The sequence below is a fragment of the Polypterus senegalus genome, chromosome 8, assembly GCF_016835505.1.
Source record: "Polypterus senegalus isolate Bchr_013 chromosome 8, ASM1683550v1, whole genome shotgun sequence".
NCBI classification, from domain to species: Eukaryota; Metazoa; Chordata; class Cladistia; order Polypteriformes; family Polypteridae; genus Polypterus; species Polypterus senegalus.
Genome location: NC_053161.1, coordinates 1,633,754 through 1,642,651, shown reverse-complemented (window position 1 = coordinate 1,642,651; position 8,898 = coordinate 1,633,754). Strand labels below are relative to the sequence as shown.

Genomic DNA, 8,898 nt, shown 5'->3' with positions numbered 1-8,898 from the left:
AAAAGAAATGTTTGGGCTTAAAGATTGTGTTTGAGGTACAGTTTTCAAAGGATATAATATACTGTGGTACCTGTCCCGGACACAGACAGGCGGACACGTTCAAGTCACCCAACACACATTTAATAACCATAATTACTATTTACAAAAGTGCCACACAACCCCAAAGTCCAGGTCACCAAACAAATACCTCACTCTCTTCAGGCCGCCTCCTTGCCTCCTCCAAGACCTCGTCTCTCGACCTCCTAACTCCAGCCATCATATGGAGGGAGGCTGCCCCTTTTATAGTGACCCGGATGTGCTCCAGGTGCATTCTACCAATCTTCCACCGGCAATAACCAGTGTGGCAGAAGTGCTGGCTCCGCACCCGGAAGCACTCCAGGTGTTCCCGATCCTCTTCACCCCAGCACTTCCGGGTGTGGCGGAAGTGCTGAGGTCCAGGGCTCCAAAGGCATTGGGGCGCCCCCTAGTGGTGACCACGGGCCCCTACAGGGTTGAGCTTCAAAGCTCTGTACCTGTGGTCCCCTTAGACACCAGGGCGGTCGCTTCCATGTGGTCTGGGGGAGGTGTAAGCCCTCCTCCGGTCCCCTGGGGCATCCCAGGCTGGTCACCCCCTCCCCAGCCATTTATGACAATATAAACAGATCAGGTCTTAAACATCCCCATGCCAGATGTACTTTTATATCAGGGTGGCCAACTCTGAAAACAGAGAGCTGCAGTGGCTGCTTAATTAGAAGCCAGTCGTCGCCAATAACAGATCTTGTTTAATTTCATGGCTTGTTAGTGTTTTAACTCATAGAAAATCATAGATTTTTTTTCCTTTCTTGTAATGATATATGTATCGTCCAAGTGATATGAAGCCTAAAACAGATGAGTAATTTTCAGTTCTTCACTGTCTATTCAGTTTCCTTCTGAGGATTTTATTAAACCAAGTATTGAATGATGAATACACAAAAGTGGATATGGAGTCAAGGTAGATGTAGAACTGCAGCTTCCTTTGTCATTTGCATCTTACTGCTAATAAGGAGAAGTTAAAACAATGAATACAGATGTTTAACAGTATAATAAGCAATTTAAGCAATTTAAGCAATCTTAACATGTGAGACAACTAAAATGAATCAGAACTTGAGCAATAAGTGCTATAACAGCAACGAATGATTTCTCATGAAGCAATTTGGTTGGAACAAAAAAAAGTCTTAAATAGCAAATAAATTGTTAAGTTAATTAATAGCAAGTGAGTTAATAATAAGTAGTAAGTTAATTAGTAAGAAAAACTAGTCGCTAAGAAAAAGGTTAGAATGAAAACCTGTAGCCATTGTAGCTCTCTGGGATTGGAGTTGGCCACCCCTGCTACATATTATATACTGCATCATTCAGGTGTGGTCTAATCAAACAGTTGTTCTGTAAGGGTACAACTGACTGTAACCTCCCAGCCTTCAGGTGTCTCCTGCACTGCTGCCATATTTTAAGGGAGTGCTGAAAAACCCGATTTCTGCTCAGTTGGTGGTAATTGGTGGCAAATGGTCCACAAAGATTACATATTATTAATCAATTACACATCAATTACAAATCAGGCCTAAAACATCCCAACCCTTGGTGTACTCTTAAAACAATAACAAAGAACTACTGTATTTCATTCTGGGTTGGTTCTTTGTTTTTTGAAAAACCTCAGAAGAAACCTCAAATCTTTAATGTATGGCGGGCTACCTAGCAGGTAGAAAGAAAACCTGAACTTAGCCTGCATTACTGTATGTATGCAACAAGAGTCCTTTTAAAACTATGACCCATTGGTATTTCACAAATATGTAACTATCTATTCATGGTTATTTACTTTGTGGAGCCTGTTACAGAGCTAAATAAAGGTTCTTTCTAGAACCTTCATTTGAATGGGTCTTTTGGGAACCAAAAATGTTCCCCTTTGGCATTCATCTGAAGAACTACTCAGGCGCTTTTGGTTTTAAGAGTGTAGTGTATGCTTTATATACTGTATACTGTAGATGTGGTCTCTTGTAAGGGTATACTTGACTGAAACATCTTAGCCTTTAGGTGTCTCTTGTGCTGCTGCAATTAATCTGAGTATTGAGCAACCTAATTTCCGTTCTATTGGTGGTAGTTGGAGGCAAATGGTCCACAAAGTAACACCTACATGCAGGATTTATTGCAGGATTTCCCCTGTTGGGCTCACAACCTGCCTACAAGTCTGTTTCTTTCTGATTCCTTTTATAGCCTTACAGCACATATATTTGCAAACCAGTAGTAGAACTGAAACACCAATGATGCCAGGTCCCATTTCCTTATTTCACTGAACAATTCTTTTGTATTTGAGGCCGTCTTTGTATTTAAAAAAATGAAGTTTCAATTGTTTTGAATTTTTAAAACATATACTATATAGTCTATACTGGAATTCCCTTAAAAAAACATTTATTCAATAGAAAACTGAAGTTGACCTGTTTGTCCTTTTTTATATCTACTATTTAGAAGGCCAAGAATGTGCCTTTGTCAGTAGCAATAGATGTAGAATAGTCATCTGGAACGATGATAAAGGTGAGTTATCACACAGTCTCTTAGTTTAGCACATAATTAATCTATCTTTTGTGTGGGGTTTGATGACTAAGAGAATCCAATAAAGTGTTTATTAAGTTAACTGGAATTTCTAAACAGGCACTTGTAGGTGCCTACTCTGGAATAACCAGGCACATTATCAGGGCTGATGCCTGTTTTACACCCATTGTTGTCCAGAGGACTGTAACATTGCTCTAGAGAATTTGGTTCACAAAGTCATTAGACAGGAGGATGGATAATAGATAGATAGATAGATAGATAGATAGATAGATAGATAGATAGATAGATAGATAGATAGATAGATAGATAGATAGATAGATAGATAGATAGATACTTTATTAATCCCAAGGGGAGATTCTCAAAAGTGAATTGTATCTCTTTGGGCCTGTTCACCCTGTTGTAGATCCACATATACTTGTATGTTATTAAAGATATTCAGTTCAAGCAAGCAGTGTTTTTAGGTGGCTACAGTAATTGAACATACTAACCCTAACCCTAAGCTCCCTTGTCTGTGCTGAATAATAAACTTTCTCATAAAAATTATTCTTTTTCCATAGCCTAAACATTTCACAGTTTTATAGAAGGACTAGCTAAAGTACTTAGTGTCAATCAGGTACATTTATGTAATTGGTTGAGGTAAGAAAGCAAACATTTCTGTGTTTTTTAAGTGCTGGATGAAATGCAAGTGTCCTCTACTCCATCTACACTACTTCTTTGATTACAGTCAATATTTCTGCTCGCATGAGTCAAGAATTTGTTCTTTTTGAGTGTGATTGGATTTCATAAATGCTCTACCTCCTAGCTGGGTTGGAACCATGAATACTATTTCTTTATATTTTTTTGCTTTAGTGTTTTTCAGACAATAAATGTTTAATCACACATTAATAAACTGGATGGCTCTTTGAAGAATTAAATCCATGGATCATGGAAAGCATCAACAATAGGGGAGGCCTGAAGGACTGAACTTCACAGACTTCAGTGCAGGTCTCCATTTCGTTACAAGAGACAGCACCAGCGTGGTATCCAATGTTTTAAAAGTGATTCAAAGTTGATACATTTGACATTAATTTAACATTTTTATCCATCATAATGCTCTAGTTTCATCAAAGCCTTAAATTATAGGTGCCTCATCATAAAATGCATTTTAAAAAATGTCTACCATCAGGAAATACTAAAAGTTACTAATACCTTTCTCAGTCATTTTCTTTCTGTCATATTCTGACAGCAACTTGGCATGTGCTAAAAAATCCTGTTTCATTGTGGGTTATTTCTATGCTGGTGTACGAGAGCTTTGGCTTTTTCAAAAATGTAAGGTTTTGCTTTGATACTAAATGTGTTGTCAGACCATTTCTGAGTTAATATCACATGTTGGCAGAACAGATGAAATTCCTATCTACAGTATATGTTTGACCAACATGGAGCAGGCTGCCACCGTCTTTGTCTGGTGGCCCAAATGTTGCTCCACTGGTTATGTATAACATAACATTACAAAAAATAGATCATAATGAATGAAACAGGCGAGTTTCCTTCCACATACAGTTTTGCGAAATTGATGCTAAACTGATACAATTTCACAATCTTGAAACACACAAAACTGTGTTTTGGAGTTTTAAAAGTTTTCTAGGGGATTGAAAAAAAATAAACATTGCTTCTTAAGGGTTTGTTAACACTGCAAAAACATTTAGACCTGTATATATCTCAGACAAGGGTTGAATTGAAAATAAATTGGTAAAAAGTATTTTGGTAGTTCAACATGACTAAACCAATGATGAGACAAAATGACAAAATGGACAAAAACTGTAATCCAGTGAGACAATGAAATTGTTATCCACATTAGTTGAGAAGAAAATGGTGTATCTGCAGTGTTAAATGGGATCCTGCTTTGGCCAGTATCCTCCCATCAGCACCAGCCTTTTCCTGCTGCCTGATGGGAATTGTTGTCCCTGTACTGGCAATGATTTCCATTGCAACCCTTCTCCCCAGATAATCCATACAATCTATATTTTAAGTTGAACCAATGGCAACATGCATGCAAAATTTGGTTTTGTCCTTTTTGCATGAATGGTGAACAAACAAACAGACAATCAGTCAAACTAACAGACTACAATTGTTTTCTGTAGTGTTTGGCCAATAAAAAAGTAAGGAATGGATGCTCTATTAATAAACCTTTTTTACTGTCCTATTTTCCATATATTATGGCTGGCTTAGTGTCGTGAAATTTGGGAGTCCTGAAAGCAAAGGAAGAAAATACTTTCAAAAGTGGCCTACTAGTGGGGGAGAAAACACCATTAAAAACCCTGACTAGAAACCCAAGGGTCCAAGACAAATCTTTATAAAATAAAAGGTTTATTTTCAAAATGTTCTGAAATGTACAAAGCTAGGTTGAGCACAAGGATTTTCCTGAATAGGCATAGTGATCCACAGAAAATAAACTCCCAAGAAAATAGCCAAAAATCATGGTCCAGAAGTTCAGAAATATTAAAAAACACAGACCCAATACGAAATCCAGAGACAAGGTCGAAAACAGAGCAAGGGTTCAAAAACACAGAAAATAACAAGCAATAGCAAAAGCACAGAAATACAAGAAAACACTCCACTCCCACAACCTTCAATGAACCGCCAGTAACTATGGGAGGCCCTCCTTTAAAGTGGATAGAGGACTGTTCCTGGTGGTGATGGGCATTTGCCCCCCCCTGCGGGACCACCCAAAAAGCACAAGAGACATAATTAAGGACCTTCCCCTTTTCCAACATGCAACCAGAATAACGGACATAATAAATAAAATAAACATTAATACAAATGACTGGCATAAAAAATAGACCCAAGACACAATTTTGAACCCAAGCCAGGGGAAAAAAGCTCACTGAAACGTGACACTTAGGAGTAAAATTATATTAAACAGAAGTGATAAATAGTAATTCAAAATGATCTCAGGGACACAGGGGAACAGAGCCCATCTCACCATCATCAGCAAACACCAACACTGAATGCTGCATCAGTCCTTTGTAAGAGACATGTACACATCCACACTTACTCACACAGAGTTAAAGGGGAACAGTGATGATTCTCTCTCTTTTAATCTTGAAGAGTACCATTTCATATAAGGCCTTTGAAAAAATTATAGTGTGAAATGATGTACCTGTTTCTGTAAAAATCGCCAGGAAAGAGAACATCGTTGACAACACTGGTCCAGTAATGAGCTGGTGGAGGAACTCAAAACCCCAATAGTCATTGCATCAGATTAAAGGGTGTGGATTGGTTTGGGGATGACCATGCAAGTAAGAATTTCTCTTTATACATGTCACAGTAATGACCCTAGAAAACTGTAAACCTCTCAATGCTGTATACAGTTCTGCAATAATAAATAGCAGAATGGTACCGGATTTCTACTTCTGCTATACAGGAAGCTTAAGTGGGATGTGGCTTCAGATTTAAGCCTTATGGCTATTAGAATTTAGGACAATAATACTTCTAGGCTTGCTTTTCAGAGACTTATTGTGTAAGTAAAATAAAATAGTTGACCCCAAAGTGTTTCTTTTCAGATATTTAAATTGATGCTCTCTATTGTTTTGATTGGATGAATGAACAAGTGTTGAAGATTGGCAGGAATGCAGCTGATGGCTTTTGAATACATTTTAGAAAAGGTCCATGTGTTAAATTAGACTTATGACTGTTGTGTTGTAAAGCGCCTAGGGGGGTTCTTGAACTCTAGTTAGGCGCTATATCAAATACAGGCCATTTACCATTTACCATTCTATCATTTTTTTAAGGACTGTTGTTCAAAACCTCAGAACGGATGTGCATTGCTAGTAGAACCTCAGCCTCTGTGTGGCTTGCACATCTACACCAAGGCATATTACTGTGAATGAAATGTCAATGTATGCTGTGCTGACCTGTTATTGGTAGCAAAGGTACCTAAGATGTACTCACAGGAGTCATTATTCACCACTGCATTTTCAACATCTTCCTACATCACTCTTACATGGAATTTTAGGTAGCATGTTGTTTGTTAGTCTTGAACTAGCTTTTGTCAGGACAGCTGCGTTTGATGGATTCCTAGATCATGGTTCAGTGGACTGAAGGGGTACAGTAATGAATGAATTGATGGAGGCTTTGGTTTTTGACAGAAAATTGTGACTTGCCCCTCTCTTGGAAACAGGGATGATAAGAGAGAGTGTGTACAGTACCTTTACATCCCTGTGTGGTGAGACTGGCATAGATATAACATCAGCTTGAAAGATATTGTAATGATGAGTAGTGATGAAGGAGGAGATGTGGTTGGCACATATGGAAGTAAATCAATGCCAGCAAATCTGTGGACTGTGGGTGTATGATTGAAAAGACAAGACTGCAGCTTCAAGTGGCATAAATAAAGTTTCTATAAAGGGGTTTTAAGGACTGATGTTCCTGAAAAGATTATGTTTGCTATGTATAAAATCCATTCACCATAGTGATCCCTCCTTCAGATCTGAACTAAAGGAGTATGTGAAGGAACCTCATAAAAATGCTCATTAGGCTGTTAACACTGGTGATGAGAAGACGCTACCAAGAAGACCCCAGATTGTACCTCTACACTGACCTGAAAGCCCTAGACAATCCCTTATGCGTTTACTCTGTTTATCTTGTCTCCGCTGATGTTGTCAGCATGCACAGAAGATTATTAACAAGATTGATGAATCCCTAACAGAAACACATTTGTAAACTTTGAAAGCACTATCCTCTTGTCTCCTGAGGTTGACAAAGAGCCCAAGACTATTTTATATGTGGAGATCATACAGAGGTTACTGTCATGCTTAGGTCCCCATGTTCAGTTCTGCGCTACTTGGTTAGCTCCCACTTTGGAGGTGCACAGCTGGCTGCAATTGATGAAATCCATGGAAGTGCCAACTAGGTCTTATTGTATCCCTGACCCAGATTACTGTGGTCATCCAGGGCTGAATTTGAATGTGCAAGTGGCCAGTTGGTGAGGCTATATATGCAGTATTACATTTCACATCTGTGACTTGAATCTCATGCCTCTTGGCTGCCCAGACAATTGTGAAATCATCATATCATCCCTGCTTGCTATGTCAGCTCCCCTCCTCCTCTCCAGTCAGATAAAAAGTATCTCAGTAGTCTCAGTAGTTACTTTTGGTTTTGGTGCACCTCAGGAAGTCAGATTCTGTTTGACTTTAACGCACCTCTTTCCTAAAAGATGGTGCTTCCTGCATCTTCATGATTATAAGATCATGCCTGTCTCTGTCTTGAACTTTCCTCTTTCTTGATTCCAACTTTAAATGCTTTTAGTGCTGTAGTGGATCCTCTTGGACACAGTCCTGCTTTGTCAAAATGGACATTTGATAACAGTATCACACAGGGATGATGATGTGTACTTTTAAACATAAAATTTACATATATGTCTCACTTAATGTTGTCTCTACCGGTCTTGTAAAAACCTTGATGCACTGACTTTCAGGAAAAAGTGGTGAGTCATCTCTGGGAAATATGAATTATAATTTCTCCACTGGCAGTTAGTGGAAAAAGAAAAGACACAAATTATTGTTTCTTTATATGCAATGAAAAAACAAGCAAAATGACACCTTTGATTGATTAACTGAACAGATTACAACATGCAAATCAACTTCTGCCCTATCTTTTTGTACACGTGACGGCTTTTGGTGCATGTGTTGGAGCAAAAATTTGCGTGTGTTTGTGTGCGTGCGTGAGTGTGTGTGCATATAAATATTTGTCCTGATCAGGGTTTGTTCCTTCCTGAGGTGTCTGCTATGGTAACCCATCACTGAATTAAGTGAGTTTAGAAAAGTTAACTCAATATATACTCATGGACATGAATGACCTCTCAACATGCGGGTTCTGGTGGCTCTGTAGTTTGATGTGGGCCTGTATCTGCACACAGATTATGCACAGAGTATGTGTGCATGTATCTGTGTGAGTTTTTTGTGTGCATTTGTCCAAACTGTAATTGTGACATGTCTGCGTAACTCTGTGTGTGTGTATGTGTGTGTGTTTGTGCGCATGTGTGAAGACTACGCATATGATGCAATTTTTGGAGAGCTAAGCGGTAGGTGTCAGGTTAACCACACTGCTTCTCAGTCAGAGGAGCCAAATTTGTCTAAGAAAGCCTGACAGAAAGCAACCATCGAGAACAGTCACAAAGAGCTCTGCTCCAGAGAGGACCACCTTAGGAGCCTTTTTTAATGGGAGACTATTACACAGATCGACTACCTACCTGATGCTCCACTGGAAGACACTGACACCCTGTGCCCCATCCAACTGTAAGTATTCAAGAACAAATGAATTACTGATAGCATCTGGATGTGTGTGATATGTGTCCTAAAG

At 38.9% G+C, this 8,898-nt stretch overlaps 1 protein-coding gene across 1 annotated transcript in view; it reads left to right on the top strand.

The window, feature by feature from the left end:
* The first annotated feature begins 8,636 nt into the window (after positions 1 to 8,636).
* Positions 8,637 to 8,898, top strand: part of rinl (Ras and Rab interactor-like) — a 42,502-nt gene continuing 42,240 nt past the window's right edge. Inside the window, exon 1 of the mRNA XM_039760589.1 lies at positions 8,637 to 8,834. The gene's annotated coding sequence lies outside the window, so the exon portion shown is untranslated. The remainder of the gene's footprint in view (positions 8,835 to 8,898) is intronic.